The sequence below is a fragment of the Chiloscyllium punctatum genome, chromosome 30 (genome assembly GCF_047496795.1).
Source record: "Chiloscyllium punctatum isolate Juve2018m chromosome 30, sChiPun1.3, whole genome shotgun sequence".
Lineage (NCBI taxonomy): Eukaryota > Metazoa > Chordata > Chondrichthyes > Orectolobiformes > Hemiscylliidae > Chiloscyllium > Chiloscyllium punctatum.
This window is the reverse complement of record NC_092768.1, coordinates 49,777,783-49,795,051: the sequence shown is the minus strand read 5'-3', so window position 1 is coordinate 49,795,051 and position 17,269 is coordinate 49,777,783. Positions and strand designations below refer to the sequence as shown.

The window sequence follows — 17,269 nt, the reverse complement described above, 5'->3', positions numbered from 1 at the left end:
AACTAAAAGCCCATAAACAGCTTGGTGGCCTTGGGGCTTTTTTATAAAGTTGGAAGTATAGAAGCAGCCTGAATGGCTGAGGAAAGCTCCATCAGAACAAAGATTTTCAGTTTTAGGTTTTTCAGTGGCAGCTGCTGCTGGGGTCTTGTGTTTCTTCCTCTCTCAGCTAAAACCTGGGGGATTCTCTTCCTGCTGCTAGAATGACACATAAGATAATCCACTTTTCTGAATTTGCCTTTGTCAAGGATGCTCTCATGGGATGTTAGTACACTGAAACAGTGGAATAGTAGTAAATAATCTATTATTTTGTTAACTTTTCTGAAAATTTGTTCCAATTCCTTCTTTCTTTTGATGTATTTTAACCACAGCGTATGAATAAAGTGTGTTTTGCTTCAATCTGGCAGGCTGACCAATTGAATTGCATCCAGAATGCAACGCCTGGCATTCACCTTTAAAATTAAAAAAAACATTAGGGTTGAGGCTATATTCTTAATGTAATTTGAGGGGGTTTGACTAGATTAGATTAGATTCCCTACAGTGTGGAAACAGGCTCTTCAGCCCAACAAGTCCACACCGACCCTTCGAAGAGTAACCCATCCAGACCCATTCCCCTCTGACTAATGCACCTTGCACTATGGGCAATTTAGCATGGTCAATTCACCTGGCCCGCACATCTTTGGACTGTGGGAGGAAACTGGAGCACCCGGAGGAAACCAACGCAGACACGGGGAGAATGTGCAAACTCCACACAGACAGTCGCCCGAGTTTGGAATCAAACCTGGGTCCCTGGTGCTGTGAGGCAGCAGTACTAACCACTGAGCCACCGTGCCACCCCAAAGGGGTTTGGATTGGGCCATAACAACTGAAATAAACTATTGACTGTGGATTGTAGTTTGCTGAAATAGTTGTTGGCCTCAGCAGGTAGACTGGAGTCATGAATATAGCTGAATACCCAAAAAACCTGACTATTTGAAGAGCTAACTCATACAGGTGCAAACGGCAGGAAGTCCTCACTCTCATTATTCCCATCTGGCACTGTGATCATTTCTTTGGTTAGTACCAGCTTTCTGGCTGCTGTTTAATAAATCAGTGTCAAAGATTACAAAAACTCAATTTACGCTTGATGTAATTTACATTTAAAATTCTTGATGCAGTCAAATTCAGTTGGATTATGTTGTTAAAACGAACACAAAATCAGGTAAGCACCGAGCCAGAACCTGCGCTTGTGGTTGTACCTTTTATTCTTCAAGGAGTTTTTCTGAAGCAAATTTTGAAAAAAATCATTTGACGAACAAAGCAGTTTTGATTAAGTTCTTGTATTTTGATTTGATTAGGTTAATGATGCTCCATTCCTGATGAAGGGCTTTTGCCCGAAACGTCAATTTTCCTGCTCTTCGAATGCTACCTGACCTGCTGTACTTTTCCAGCACCACTCTAATCTAAACTCTGGTTTCCAGCATCTGCAGTCCTCACTTTTGCCTCATGATCAATGCAGTATGTAAACAATAATTAGTCAATTTTTTCCCACATTTTATAACATGTTTCAATAAATGGTGCTGGGGAATGTTTATTCGGGGGCCCAAGTCCTGAGGAACTGCTCGTGCGGCCCTGGCAACAACCTTTAATCCTTGTTCTCTGAGTCAAAGGGTTGTGCGTTCAGGTCTTGATTAGATTAGATTACTTACAGTGTGGAAACAGGACCTTCGGCCCAACAAGTCCAAACCGAGCCACTGAAGCGCAACTCACCCAAACCAATTCCCCTACACTTACCCATTCACCTAACACTGCGGGCAATTTAACACAGCCAATTCACCTTACCTGCACATTTTTGGACTGTGGAAGGAAACCGGATCACCTGGAGAAAACCCGGGCAGACACAGGGAGAATGTGCAAACTCCACACAGACAGTCACCTGAGGTGGGAATTGAACCCGGGTCTCTGGTGCTGTGAGGCAGCAGTGCTAACCACTGTGCCACCGTGCCGCCTCCCCCCCCCTCCCCGAGGTATTGAGCATAAAAATTGTTGTTTGACAATTCTGTGCAGTACTGAGGGGTGGAAAAGATTGCAGCAAAGGGGGATGTCATGGAGGAATTTGAAAACAAGCTCAAAACTCTACTCAGACTCAGAGCTTTCCTGGGAAGAGTGGGTTATTCTTCAAATTTCATGACGACATATTGTTCGAACTCCAGAGAGACTGTGTGCAGTTTGCACATTCTCCTCGTATCTGCATGGGTTTCCTTCTAGATTTTTTTAGATTTAGATTTTATTACTTATAGTGTGAAAACCTTCAGCCCAACAAGTCTACACCGACCCTCCGACGAGCAACCCAACCAGATCCATTCATTTACCCCTTCACCGTACACTACGGGCAATTTAGCATGGCAAATTCACCTAAACTGCACATTTTAGGACTGTGGGAGGAAATCGGAGCACCCAGAGGAAACTCGCACACACGGAGAGAATGTGCAAACTCCAAACAGACAGTTGCCTGAGGCGGGAATTGAACCCGGGTCTCTGGTGCTGTGAGGCAGCAGTGCTGACCACTGTGCCACCGTGCCAGCCACACTGGGTATTCTGGTATCCTCCCACAGTCCAAAGATGTGCAGGGTAGGGAGACTGACCATGTTAACTTGCCCATTGCATCCAGGGATGTGTGGATTAGGTGGATTAGCCGATAATACAAGGTGACAGTGATGGGGTTGAGGGGTGAGTCTGGGGCGATGCTGTTCAGAGGGTCAGTGTCAATTTGTTGGACCGAATGGCCTGTTTCCACACTGTTGGGATTCAGCCTAATTGAAGGAAAATGAAATGGTGCATCAACAGTATTGATTGAAGACAATCCCTTAAGATGTTGACCCCAGCTGACCCCAGGGACTTGACCAGTTTTTACAGCTTCATAAACCCAGACAGAAAGACAACACTGACACCTAAGCTCTAAGTAGTAACCACGTCAAATCAAATCAAACTTTCAAGCTGCTGGTTTTTGCAGGAAAGGATCTGTACACAGTTGGGACTGAATCCTAAAGAAACTGAAATGAATACAACTGAAATGATTGAGAATGAGCATCAATAGTCTTCTGGATACAAAGTACATCAAAGGTGTAGTTGGAGGGGGTGGGGGTGGGGCGGGGAGGCAAAGAGATAGCTGTCTGGCCATGATCTGTTTAAAACAACTGTCTCAATGAGTTGAAAGGCCTGCTATTAGTTCCTATATTCCTCTGAAATATTGTAAGTATTGTCAGATCTGACTCAGTAACAAATCTCACCTCTGACTTAAAGGTTGTGACTTCAAGCCTCACTCCATTGACATGAATACTTCAGTCCAGACCTGAGGGAATGCTGTCCTATGTGGTGTACCGTCTTTCAGCTTAGTGAATCCAAATTTCCATCCACTCTCTGGTGAATGGAAAAGATCCCATGCTGCTGCTGAAGATAAGTAGCAGATTGATCCCTAATATCTTCGTGAATATAGATTCTGCAGTTATTCACAAAATTAGATTATCTGGATATTATTATATTGCTAATTTTGGGATCTTGCTGTGCACACACATTTCCTACATTCCTACAATGAAAGCATTATGAAAGCATTTCATTGGCTGGAAAGTGTTTGCACACACCTTGAATTTATGCAAGTTGATATTTAAACCAAAATCTTTGTATCATCAGCAAAAATGATGGTGTGAAGTCGAAGTTACAAACCCATTTATCGAAAAAATGCCTCAGCCCACAGTAAATTGTCTCCAGAACTCTTACTGTATGATCCTGAGTTTTTCAGTGAATAGGAACACACCAGGCTGTTGATCAGATTGTTTCTTTATAAATATGATTTATAATAAACCAAATGTAGAGGATTGAAAGAACACAAACACATTGTTCAGCTCACATCAAAACAACAAAACAATAACTCAAGCTCTTTTTCATCCGGCCAACATCTTGGAAGAGTGTAAAGTAAAATTATCACTCCCTTTTTACAACAAGATATGAATAGCTGAGGGAACTCAGATCTGTAGAGACTCACACTGACTCCCTCATAAAAGGATCGCCTTCCTCCCACACAGCAGAGTACAAGCATTACCTATAGTTTTGATATTTCTTAATCAATTTGTTCAGAGACACTATTACTTCAATCCCAATCTCCCAAGCTCAGAGGTATGGACATTATCACTGCAACACAAGAGCCTCTTCCTCCCTGTGGTATTTGCATCACCAACTATAGCAGGATCTGATTTTAACCCAGACCCACTCTTGAGAGAGCTGGCTTGTGTTACTAACACACACATACTCACTCACATCCAGGGAAACTCTCAGAATACCACATTCCTCTGTTAGGGACGAATCCAGAAAAAGGGTTGGAACGTTAAAGTTGGAGCGAGGTTGTTCAGAGGTGATGTCAGTAAACACTACTTCACAAGAAGGCTGAACAGTTTGGGACTCACTGGAGTTTAGAAAAATGAGGGGTGTTTTTATTGAAGCATATGGATTCTTAGTGGGGTTGACAGGGTAAAGGTTGACAGGATGTTTCCCCTTATGGTAGATCCTTGGAGCAGAGGGCATGGTGTCCGAATACAGGGATGCCAATTTAAGACTCTAATCTCACAGGGTTGAGTCTATGAAAATTCTTATCACAGACAGCTGTGGGGACAGACTCCTTGTGTATATTTAAGGCCTAAGTACAGGGAAAGGGCAGGAAAGTAGATGTGAGGAATGTCAGATCAGTCATGATCCTAGTGAATGGCAGAGTAGACTCAAGGGACCAAACAGTCAGTTCGCGTTCCTATTTCTTATGGTCTTAAAATGGGCCGAGATGCGGAACATTCTCACCACACAAATCAGTGGAGGCTGGGAGACAATTAGAAGTTTCAAAACTGAAATTATTAGGTTTATTGTCAGGCAGTGTTTGCTGACACTGCATTGCCACTATGCCTGCATGTGCACATGGTTCCAGAACAGACCAGTGGCTGAGGGAAATCAAAGGCGCTTCTCACATTCTCCCCCTGAATCCTTTTTCCACCCTAGATAGCTTTCCATTCCCCCCTCCCCCAACCTTCAACATTCCTCCAGTTCTCTCCAGTGTTTCCATGCCCACCCTCATCCCTGTCTTCCCAGGATTCCATCATCACTCAGCCTCCTAACCCCTCACATGCATCCCCATATCTCACCTTTACCTAGAGTGAGGTGGGGCAATCAGAACCCAGGAGGGGAAGGGGTTTGCAATCTGGATCTCGGAGACTGAAAATTTCGATGCTGGAGGGGGTGGAGAGACTGAGAGCAAGGGAAGGCAAATCAGTAAGTGGAACAGAACTAAGGACAGAGAGGGGTGGGAGATAAGGACCCGGGAAGCCGGGTGTACCAGGGGTTGACATCAGGATATCAGACTGAGCTGATGGAGTTAGAAGTGGAGTGCAGAACATGCTCGGGGGGTGATCTGACCAGTTAAAGTGACGGAGGGGGGGGATAAATTGATGGGGCATCTCCATCCAAATCTCCCCCCTCTTCCGGGTCCCAATCTCTCCCCTCCCAGAAATGCAATTTCCACCAAGCTTTATGCAGACACACAACGTTTAAAGCATATGCGTTGATGTCAGCAAATGCAGCCTTATTCTTAGAAAAGGGGATTAACATTTAGAGTCAAGGTAGGTAGATAGTGTAGCTATGGATCAACCATGTTCTAATGAATAATGAAAAACACTCAAGGGATTAATCCAGTTCCTACATTCCATAAGTTATTCTTGAATGTTCTCTCCACTCTCGGCTCCAACAACAATCGGTCAGTGTTTTCCACTTTAACCTCCCGGCCCTGAATTCCCGGCCTCACACCCTCTCCATCACAAATATCACCTGCTTCCTCCCATGTAACAATACCCATTTCCAACACAGCCCTGCCCCTACACCAGTTTAACTCCTGTTGAAATTTTCCTTCAGGCTGCTGCTGATTCTCAATTAGTCCATTCCCATCCTCTGTCAGCTTCCCATCTTCCACACTAGCTCAGACACCCTGCTCTCTGAACTAACTCACACACCTATGACCCCTGTGCTCACTGGCTAACACTGGTTACCAGGCCCTCAGTGCCTCGAATTTAAAATTCTTATGTTAAAGGACAAATTATTCCTTGGCATCACCCCCTTCCAATCATTGTCACCTCCAGCCCAATTTCCCTCCAAGCCTTAACATTAACAGCCACACCCAGTCTCCACGCTTAAAAGCTGTTTTCTTCACCCACTCTGCATCTTCGTCTCTCTGTCCTCATTTAAGAGGATCCTTCAATCTCAGCTCTTCACTATATTTTTTGTCATCCCTTATTAATATTGCCTTCTCAGTCTCGGTGTTCACTTTTGCGTGATTATGTAGCTATAAAATACTTTGAGGTGTTTTACTACATAAAGTCAAATGCAAACAACACCAGGTTATAGTCATAGAGTCACAGAGATGTACAGCATGGAAACAGACTCTTCGGTCCAACCTGTCCATGCCGACCAGATATCCCAACCCAATCTAGTCCCACTTGCCAGCACCCGACCCATATCCCTCCAAACCCTTCCTATTCATATACGCATCCAAATGCCTTTTAAATATTGCAATTGTACCAGCCTCCACCACTTCCTCTGGCAGCTCATTCCATACACGTACCACCATCTGCATGAAAATGTTGCCCCTTAGGTCTCTTTTATATCTTTCCCCTCTCACCCTAAACCTATGCCCTGTAGTTCTGGTCTCCCCGACCCCAGGGAAAAGACTTTGTCTATTTATCCTATCCATGCCCCTCATAATTTTGTAAACCTCTATAAAGTCACCCCTCAGCCTCTGACGCTCCAGGGAAAACAGCTCCAGCCTGTTCAGCCTCTCCCCATAGTTCAAATTCTCCAGCCATGGCAACATCCTTGTAAATCGTTTCTGAACCTTTCAAGTTTCACAACATCTTTCCGATAGGAAGGAGACCAGAATTGCGCGCAATATTTCAACAGTGGCCTAACCAATGTCCTGTACAGCCGCAACATGACCTCCCAACTCCTGTACTCAATACTTTGACCAATAAAGGAAAGCATACCAAACGCCTTCTTTACTGTCCAATCTACCTGTGACTCCACTTTCAAGGAGCTATGAACCTGCACTCCAAGGTCTCTTTGTTCAGCAACACTCCCTAGGACCTTACCATTAAGTGTATACATCCTGCTAAGATTTGTTTGCCCAAAATGCAGCACCTCGTATTTGTCTGAATTAAACTCCATCTGCCACTTCTCGGCCCATTGGCCCATCTGATCAAGATCCTGTTGTAATCTGAGGTAACCTTCTTTGCTGTCCACTACACCTCCAATTTTTGGTGTCATCTGCAAACTTACTAACATCTTATGCTCACATCCAAATCATTTATGTAAATGACAAAAAATAGAGGACTCATCACCAATCCTTGTGGCACTCCACTGGTCACAGGCCTCCAGTCTGAAAAACAACCCTCCACCACCACCCTCCGTCTTCTACCTTTGAGCCAGTTCTGTATCCAAATGGCTAGTTTTCCCCTTATTCCGTGACATCTAAACTTGCTAACCAGTCTCCCTTGGGGAACCTTGTCAAACCCCTTACTGAAGTCCATATAGATCACATCTACCGCTCTGCCCTTATCAATCCTCTGTTACTTCTTCAAAAATCTCAACCAAGTTTGTGAGACATGATTTCCTTCGCACAAAGCCGTGTTGACTATCCCTAATCAGTCGTTGCCTTTCCAAATACATGTACATCCTGTCCCTCAGGATTCCCTCCAACAACTTGCCCACCACCAACGTCAGGCTCACTGGTCTACAGTTCCCTGGCTTGTCCTTACCACCCTTCTTAAACAGTGGCACCACATCAGCCAACCTCCAGTCTTCCGGCACCTCACCTATGACTATCAATGATACAAATATCTCAGGAAGAGGAGTGGCAATCACTTCTCGAGCTTCCCACAGAGTTCTAGGTTACACCTGATCAGGTCCTGGGGAGTTATCCGCCTTTATGCATTTCAAGACATCAAGCACTTCCTCCTCTGCAATATGGACATTTTGCAAGGTGTCATCATCTATTTCACTACTTTCTATATCTCCAACAAGTTTACGTGAAATTGCAAGCTTTTGGAGCTCAGCTCCTTCCTCAGGCGTGGTATAACGGAGAGGCATAAAATACAGTTTTAATAAGCAAAACGTTGACTACTTTAAAACTAGCTGCCCTTGGACTGTATCTTCTACCTCTCTATCAGGGACTATAACATCGTGTCATTTGATTTTTAACCTTGTCCACCCCAGTTGAACTCTGGCATCTCCATATCCTTCCTAAATAAAGGACAACTGTTGGCCTCTCACATTCTGTCCAATCCTCAAGATACTGTCCTGGAAGACAGCCTCTAGATATTGACTTGGCTTCACAGCCGAGACACATCCTGCCCTCTCCCTGCCTTTCCAGCTGGGCTCATTGATGAAGAACAGGATTCCTGGCTGATTCTCCTCCTCCATAGACCAGAGACACTGAAGTCAATTCCACTACCACCACAACAATGGCTACTCCTCCCCGGGTCCTTATGTTGGTGGATCAGAAGCTGAAGTCCTTCTAACCACTGATATCTGATTGTCTTCTTGGTCAGAGTGAGAGTCAGTGAGTGACTTAGTCATAGAGTCACAGAGATGTACAGCATGGAAACAGACTCTTCGGTCCAACCTGTCCATGCTGACCAGATATCCCAACCCAATCTAGTCCCACCTGCCAGCACCCGACCCATATCCCTCCAAACCCTTCCTATTCATATACCCATCCAAATGCCTTTTAAACGTTGCAATTGTACCAGCCTTCACCACTTCCTCTGGCAGCTCATTCCATACACGTACCACCCTCTGCATGAAAAAGTTGCCCCTTAGGTCTCTTTTATATCTTTCCCCTCTCACCCTAAACCTATGCCTTCTAATTCTGGACTCCCCGACCCCAGGGAAACGACTTTGTCTATTTATCCTATCCATGCCCCTCATAATTTTGTAACCTCCATAAGGTCACCCCTCAGCCTCCGACGCTCCAGGGAAAACAGCCCCAGCCTGTTCAGCCTCTCCCTGTAGCTCAGATCCTCCAACCCTGGCAACATCCTTGAAAATCTTTTCTGAACCCTTTCAACTTTCACAACATCTTTCCGATAGGAAGGAGACCAGAATTGCACGCAATATTCCAACAGTGGCCTAACCAATGTCCATTGCAGCCGCAACATGACCTCCCAACTCCTGTACTCAATACTCTGACCAATAAAGGAAAGCATACCAAACACCTTCTTCACTATCCTATCTACCTGCGACTCCACTTTCAAGGAGCTATGAACCTGCACTCCAAGGACTCTTTGTTCAGCAACACTCCCTACGACCTTACCATTAAGTGTATAAGTCCTGCTAAGATTTGTTTGCCCAAATTGCGGTACCTCGCATTTATCTGAATTAAACTCCATCTGCCACTTCTCAGCCCATTGGCCCATCTGGTCCAGATCCTGTTGTAATCTGAGGTAACCCTCTTTGCTGTCCACTACACCTCCAATTTCCGTGTCATCTGCAAACTTACTGACTGTACCTCTTATTTGTACCTGATACTACTGTGAAAAAATGCTCAGTTTGTATGGGAGCTTCTATGTATATTGTTATCTTCTCTTGGTGTTTGGTGATCAGGTCAAAGGATAAAGCGGTCTTCTGTAAACATTTGGACTGATGTTGGGAGAGGTTTCAGAGAGTTATTTGGAACATCATTGGAAGGTAAAGAACACAGACAATTCTCACTGAAATAGAATCAAGTGACTTGGCTCCAATTCTGTGTGGCGTGAGAGAAAAGAGGGGAAACAATCCTGATACATGTCACAGTAGAAGGGTTTACCTCCTGTATGTCTCATTGATGTTTCAGGAAGTCTGGCAACAATGTGGAGGCTTTATTATAGAACATAGGCAGGAAACATTTCTCCCCTGTTTGAGTGCATAGATGGACCCGGAGATACGCTGACTTTGTGAAAGGCTTGTCACACACCTTATACTTGAATGGTTTCACTCCGAAATCTGGACCCACTGATGCTTGAGGTGACCAGAAGACTGAGTGAAAATCTTACCACAAAGATCACAGTGGATGTGTTCATCCAAGTGTCACTTAGCCCATATCCCAGATGGGTCAAAGATGTTCCAAATGCTTTTGCACAAATCTCAGACCAGAAGATAACTCCCCTGTGTGAATCCTCTGCAGCAATGACCTTTTTAATTTTTTAAAATGTATTAATGGAATGAGGGTGTTCGCAAGATTTGAGAAGATTTGTAGCTCAAGTTGAGGTTCTGTATGTAGGTTCGCTCGCTGAGCTGGAAGGTTCGTTTTCAGGTGGTTCATCACCATACTAGATAACATTATCATTGAGACTCCGGGTGAAGCACTGGTGGTATCGCCCACTTTTTATTTATACGTTTAGGTTTCCTTGGGTTGGTGATGTCATCTCCTGTGGTGATGTCATTTCCTGATCTTTTTCTCTGGGGGTGGTAAATGGGATCCAAATCAATGTATTTGCTGATAGAGTTCCAGTTGGATAAAGTCCAGAACTCTATCAACAAACACATTGGCTTGGATCTCATTTAACACCTCCTAAGAAAACGATCAAGAAATGACATCACCACAGGAGATGACATCACGAACCCAAGGAAACCTACACGCATGAATAAAAAGTGGGCCATACCACCAGTGCTTCATCTGGAGGATCCCTTATGATGTTACCTAGTATGGTGACAAAACATCTGAAAATTAACCTTCCAGCTCAGCGAACAAACCTACATCAGGATGAGGGTTTCATTGGCTAGGCCAACATTTGTTGTCTATGGGCAGCACGGTGGCTCAGTGGTTAGCACTGCTCCTCACAGCATCAGGGACCCAGGTTCAATTCCAGCCTTGGGCAACTGCCTGTGTGGAGTTTGCACATTCTCCCTGTGTCTGTGTGGGTTTCCTCCAGGTGCTCCGGTTTCCTCCCACAGTCCAAAGATGTGCAGGTTAGGTGAATTGACCATTCTAAATTGACCATAGTGTTAGGTGTATTTGTTCGAGGGAAATGGGTCTGGGTGGGTTGCTCTTTGGAGGATCGGTGTGGACTTGTTGGGTCTGTTTCCACACTGTAGGGAATTTAATCTAATCTATCCATAATTGTCTAGTGGGCAGTTACAACTCAACCACATTCCTGTGGGTCTGGAGTCACATGTCAACCTGACCAGGTAAGGATGGCAGTTTCCTTCAATAAAGCACATTAGTGAACCAGATGGATTTTTCCCAGCAGTCAATATTGAATTTGTAGTCAATATTAGATTCTTAATTCCAGATTTTTATTGAATTCAAATTCCACCATCTGTCATGATGGGTTTTAAATCCAGGTCCCCAGAACATTAGCTGGGTTTCTAGATTAACAGTCCAGCGATAATTTCACTAGGCCATTGCCTCCCATAAGGGAAGATTCGCAGCATACTCAGCCATGATCATCTACTCCTTTGTGTGAACACACTGGAGTCCGCGGTCTGTTGATGAGTAAGAGAATGACTTGTCACATGCTATACATTTGAATTGCTTTTCCCATGTGGATCCGCTGGTGATTTGGGAGAACGGAGGAGCGGGTGAAAACCTTGTCACAAATATTGCACCTGAATGGTTTCTCATCTGTGTGAATGCACTGGTACACACGCAGGTGTGACGACATCAGGAAAGATTCTTCTCACACGTCACATCCAAACGGCGTTTCTCCAACGTGACTGTGTCGGTGATTCCCGAGCGTTGATGCCAGTGTGAAAGCCTTGTCACACACCTCGCACTTAAAGGGTTTCTCTCCTGTGTGAATCCTCTGATGCAGCAGAAGCTGTGATGACCTCGAGAAGGATTTGTCACATACCTCACACACGAACGGCTTCTCCCCGGTGTGAATGCGTTGGTGGGTGCGCAGCGTTGATGATCTTGCGAATGATCTGTCACACACCTCACACGTGAATGGCTTCTCACCTGTGTGAAGGCGGTAGTGACCCACAAGAGCCGATGACTGTGCAAAATCCCTGTTACACACTTTACACTTGAATGGTCTTTCCCCTGTGTGCATGCGTTGATGGACACGAAGGTTCCCAGACTTCAAAAAGGATTGGTTACAAACCACGCACTTGAAAGGTCTCTCCCCTGTGTGAATTCTCTGGTGTATCAGGAGATTGGATGCTTTCACAAAAGCTTGATTGCAAACCTCACATTTGAATGGCTTCTCCCCCGTATGAGTGCGTTGATGTGCAAGGAAATTCGATGATGTCGAGAATGATTTATCACACACCTCGCAAGTGAATGGCTTCTCTCCCGTGTGAATGCGTCGGTGATTCATGAGGCTTGATAGTTCTGTGAATCCTCTGTTACAAACCTCACATTTGAATGGTTTCTCCCCAGTATGAGTGCGTTGGTGTGCAAGGAGATTTGATAACCTCGAGAATGATTTGTCACACACCTCACACATGAATGGTTTCTCTCCTGTGTGAATACGTCGGTGATTCACGAGGCTTGATAATTCTGAGAATCCTCTATTACACACCTCACATGTGAATGGTTTCTCCCCAGTGTGACTGCGTTGGTGTCTGCGGAGGTATGATGACTGGACAAATGACTTTTTGCATTCCCCACACTCAAATGGTTTCTCTCCTGTGTGAATGCGTTGATGTATGCGAAAGTAAGATGAATGGGAGAACGATTTATTACACACCTCACACTTAAATGGTTTTCCTTCCATGTTGCTGTCCTTGTATGAATAACAGAGGCAGTTTGTCTGGTCAGAGATCTGATGAGCCTGTGGAGTCTTCCTCACGTAACTCACACTTGAACAGCTTCTCACATGCTGGAGTGAGTCAGTGGTTCATGAGGTTCGATGAATGACTGAAGCTCTCTCCACACTTGAAGTCACTCACACTTCTACTCAGCCTGACCCTGACAGATCACCCACAGCCCAACCTTCAGAAAGCTTGGTTCTGATGGAAGGCTGCTCACCACTGACCACTTTCAGATCTGATGATGTGTCAAAGTCCCCCGAACTTTCAGATTTCTAGATGATATTTCACTGCCCAGCCTTCTGTGTTGGGCAATGCTATGAAGGAACTGAATGTCTTTCCACAGTTGTTCCTTAGGTAGTAGTCAGTATCTATCTGCTTTGCAGCTGTTCCTTGGATGTTGATCAACATCTGTTTGCAAGGTCTATCCTGTCCTTCTTCTGTGGTGTAGCACAGTACAAACCATCTGTAAAACAGGAAAAGCAAACATGATTTCCTTGAACTCCTTCTCCCCCTTCGCTGAAGGGCCTGCCACTGGATAGTGACCACAGCAGACAATGTGGCTACTTTGTTTCCTCAGCCCAGACTGCATCTTCCTAGATGCCATGAGGACAATGGAAGAGACAGTTGGACAGACTGTAAAACGGGCTCTCAATTCATTATGATCTTGTGTCATACTGGCAAAGTCCAGTTTCACCTTTTTAGTTTAAAAAACACTCAGGAGAAAGACATTCTAATGCAGATTTAGAAATTTTGTCTTTGTTTCCCAATATTATTTGAAGTGAACACACTGGGCAGGAAGTGCCGAGACACTGAGGATAATATTGCTTCAGTGCAACAGATTCAAAGATTCTGCTTTAACTCGGGAAAGTAGACATACTGCACTCTTTTAGCTGAAATTGGTGTGTACAATCTATCAGGTACAGCACTAGGAAAACAAACAAATCCAAACCCAAGCTTTGGATACATCTGAGGCTTTCAGGTAAAATCTTTCAATATATTCAACAACATTTCAATTAGGTATGGTGCCTTAAAACCACAGCAGGATAGGCAGCATCTGAGGAGCAGGAGAATCGATATTTCAGGCATAAGCCCTTCTTCAGGGAAGGATATTTGCTTACATGTGACTCCAGATCCACGGTGGTTAGTTAATTCTTAACTGCCCTATGAGCAACAACTGATGCCCGAATGAGTGACATCCACATTCTGTGAATGAAAAAAGAAAATTGGATGCAAGGAGCTGAGCGAAAATATATAAACACACATCTTTTTTCTCTTTTCTAATGAGATGGTAGAGATTGGGTGGTTGGAGGACTTAGCAGGATTTGAAAAGACAGGAACCATTTGGATCCGACACACACAAACAGAACAGTTCCACTCTAAATGCAGCTAGGAAGGAAGTTCTAGGAAATGTCTCCAGAGAAAATAAACAGTCCACAGGAGAATAACCAGCTCCCAACACACATAAAACCGAACAATTGGAAATCAGTAAGATTCCTCAGACACGCTGCACCTCCCAGACAACGACACCTCACCTTCTCATATTCAGAAATGAGCCAACAACAAAACTCAGCCTGGAAATCAGAGGGAAATGCTTCCAATAAACACACTCAATATCCAACACACAGCTCCAGTCAAACAGTTCAGCACAAAGCACCGAGTAAACCGCTCTCTCAGCTGGATCTTCTCACACAGCATAAGGGACATTTCCACCCCCTGATTACCCACAGGATAGTCAGACTGCCTGAAGATTGGTGTGGATATTATGGGATACAATTTGTATAAAAGCTGCTCCTTCACTCACCATCTCCTCACTTGGTTTTCAGTCCCTATAGGAAGTGAACCAGCTCTGGAAGAGGAAGAGGAGACAATGGGCAGAGTGGGTGGACTCTCTGATTGACGTCTCTCACAGTCAATCCAAATATTTCTGGAGCAACTTTTTTACTGCAAAAATATGCGTAACATAAATCTTACACAGGGGCTAGGGAAGTTCTCTATAGTCTTTGCATATCAAGAAAGATAAACCGTTGATCTGATAAACCTTGCAGTTGCAAAACCCAAAGGCATTTCTTTCTTCTGCTGAATTCAAAATGTGTAGCGTTGGGAGAGCACAGCAGGTCAAGCAGTATCCGAGGAACGGGAGAGTCGACGTTCCAGGCAAAAACCCTTCATCAGGAAAATTGAAGGACAGGAACCCTTCATCAGGAATGTGGAAGGAGAGGGACCTTAGAGATAAATAGAGGGGTGGGGCTGGGGGAAGGTCGATATGAAGGTGATGCATACATACAGGTGGGGAATAATTGCAACAGGTCAGTGGGGAGGGTGGAGTGGGAAGGAAAATGGGCAGGTCAAGAGAACTGTGCTGAGTTGAATGGTTGAATCTGGGATGAGGTGGGGGAAGGAGAGATTTGGAAACTAGTAAAGATGCCGTTGATGCCGTATGGTTTTGGGTCCCAAGGCGGAAGATGAAGCCGGGTGGTTTTGATTTGGCGATGGAGGAGACCCACAACTTTTTCAAACGCATCATTGATTACTGTATCGGTGCTTCCACATGCTGCCATGAGGAGGTTGAACAGTTCACCAACTTAATAAACACCTTCTACCCTGGCCTCAGGTTCACATGGACCTTCTCCAACACCTCCCTCCCCTTCCTGGACCTCTCCATCTCCATCTCCATCTCCAGCAACCAAGTCAACACAGATATCTACTGCAAACCCACCGACTCCACAGCTACCTTGACTACATGTCATCCCAACCTCCCCCCCTCTAAAAACATAGTCCCCTACTCCCAATTCCTCTGCCTCCACCATACCTAATCCTAGTAGGAGCAATTCCAGTCAAAGACATCCCAGATGGCCTCCTATTTCAAGAACTGCAATTTCACCTCTCACGTGATCAACAATGCCCTCCAGTGCATCTTCTCCAATTCCAGCTCCTCTACCCTTGAACACCCCCCCCCCCCCCCCCCCCCCCCCCGCAACTTCAAGAAGGATAGAGCCCTTCCAGTCCTCACCTTCCACCCCATAAATCTCTGGATACAATGCATTATCCTCCATCATTTCTGCCACCTACAGTCAGATCTCACCACCAAATATATATTTCCCTCCCCACCCTATCTGCATTCTGCAGAGGCCACTCCCTCCGTGATTCCCACATTAGGTCCATGCCTTCCCCCCCCCCACCCCCACCAATTAACTCTCCACACCCTGCACCTTCTCTTGCCATCACATGAGGTATAAAACCTGCACCCATACCTTCCCCCTCTCCACCACCCAAAGTATCCTTCCACATCTAGCAGAGATTTTCCTGCACATCCACCAACCTCATCTGTTGCGACTGATGCTCTTGATGTGGTCTCGGGAAGACAGAACACCAACTCATGGATCGGTTCAGGGAACATCTCTGGGATACACACACCCAACATCTACCTATCACCTTCCTACCCAACTTCCCCCCAGCCCCACCCTCACACCTCTATTTATCTCTCAGCCCCATCCCCCTCCACATTCCTGATGAATGGCTTATGCCCGAAACGTCAACTCTCCTCCTCGGATGCTGCATGACCTGCTGTGCTTGACTGTCCAGTATCCACAGTCCTCAAATTTTCCGAGTTACTTATGCAGGATACTATTTACATATATTTGATACAATGAAATGGTCTGACAATTGAACAGACCGCAATTATACTTTGTCAGAAAAACCTCAGACTTTCCCCACTGCACCTTGGCAACAGCTGCCCCAAGCTTTTGTACATCCCTCAGCACGCAGTCCTGGACCTTGGAACATGCCAGTTCGCAATACATGATTGTGGTCAACTCCTTGCTCTGGAAGACCAACACATTTCGGGTAGAACAAAGAACATCTTTCACTGAGTTGATGGTCTTTCAAGGACATTCGATGCTTGTCCCAGAGTCATGCATCACAGAGCTGCTCAGGTGAACCTCAAGAGAAACCACTGCATCTCCCTCCACACCTTCTTTGCAATGGTATGTTCCAGAAGGAGATGTGACCCAGTTGTTTTCTCCCCCAACCCTCCCCACTGCCACTTTGAAGTCAGCACACAGAGGCACAGAGAGTCTGGGTACACATGAAAGGATTTGCAGGTAGTGCCCCTCTCACCACCAGCCACTGTCTTGGTACTTGTTGGAAACTTCTGATAATGAGGCCCATTCTGGCTTTGGGCCTAGCCATTCAGGCCCTGAGCTATCCGGCCACAAACTACTCTCTCAACCTGTCCTCCTGCCACCTTCAGAATTTTAGCATAGTTACACTGAGGTCCCTCTACTACTGCATCCTTTTAGAATTGTACCATTATGAAGTCATAGAGATGTACAGCATGGAAAAAGGCCCTTCGGTCCAACTCATTCATACCAACCCAGGTATCCTAAATTAATCTAATCCCATTTGTCAGCATTCAGCCCATATCCCTATAAACCCTTCTTGTTCAAGTGCCCATCCAGGTGCCCTTTAAAATGTA

General features: G+C 45.2%; 1 protein-coding gene and 1 pseudogene across 1 annotated transcript in view; one reads left to right on the top strand and one right to left on the bottom strand.

The window, feature by feature from the left end:
- The window catches only part of LOC140455497 (uncharacterized), a 49,516-nt gene that overhangs the window by 11,007 nt on the left and 21,240 nt on the right, over positions 1-17,269 (top strand). The gene's annotated exons all lie outside the window — the stretch shown is intronic.
- LOC140455495 (uncharacterized) lies at positions 11,313-14,277 on the bottom strand (annotated as a pseudogene).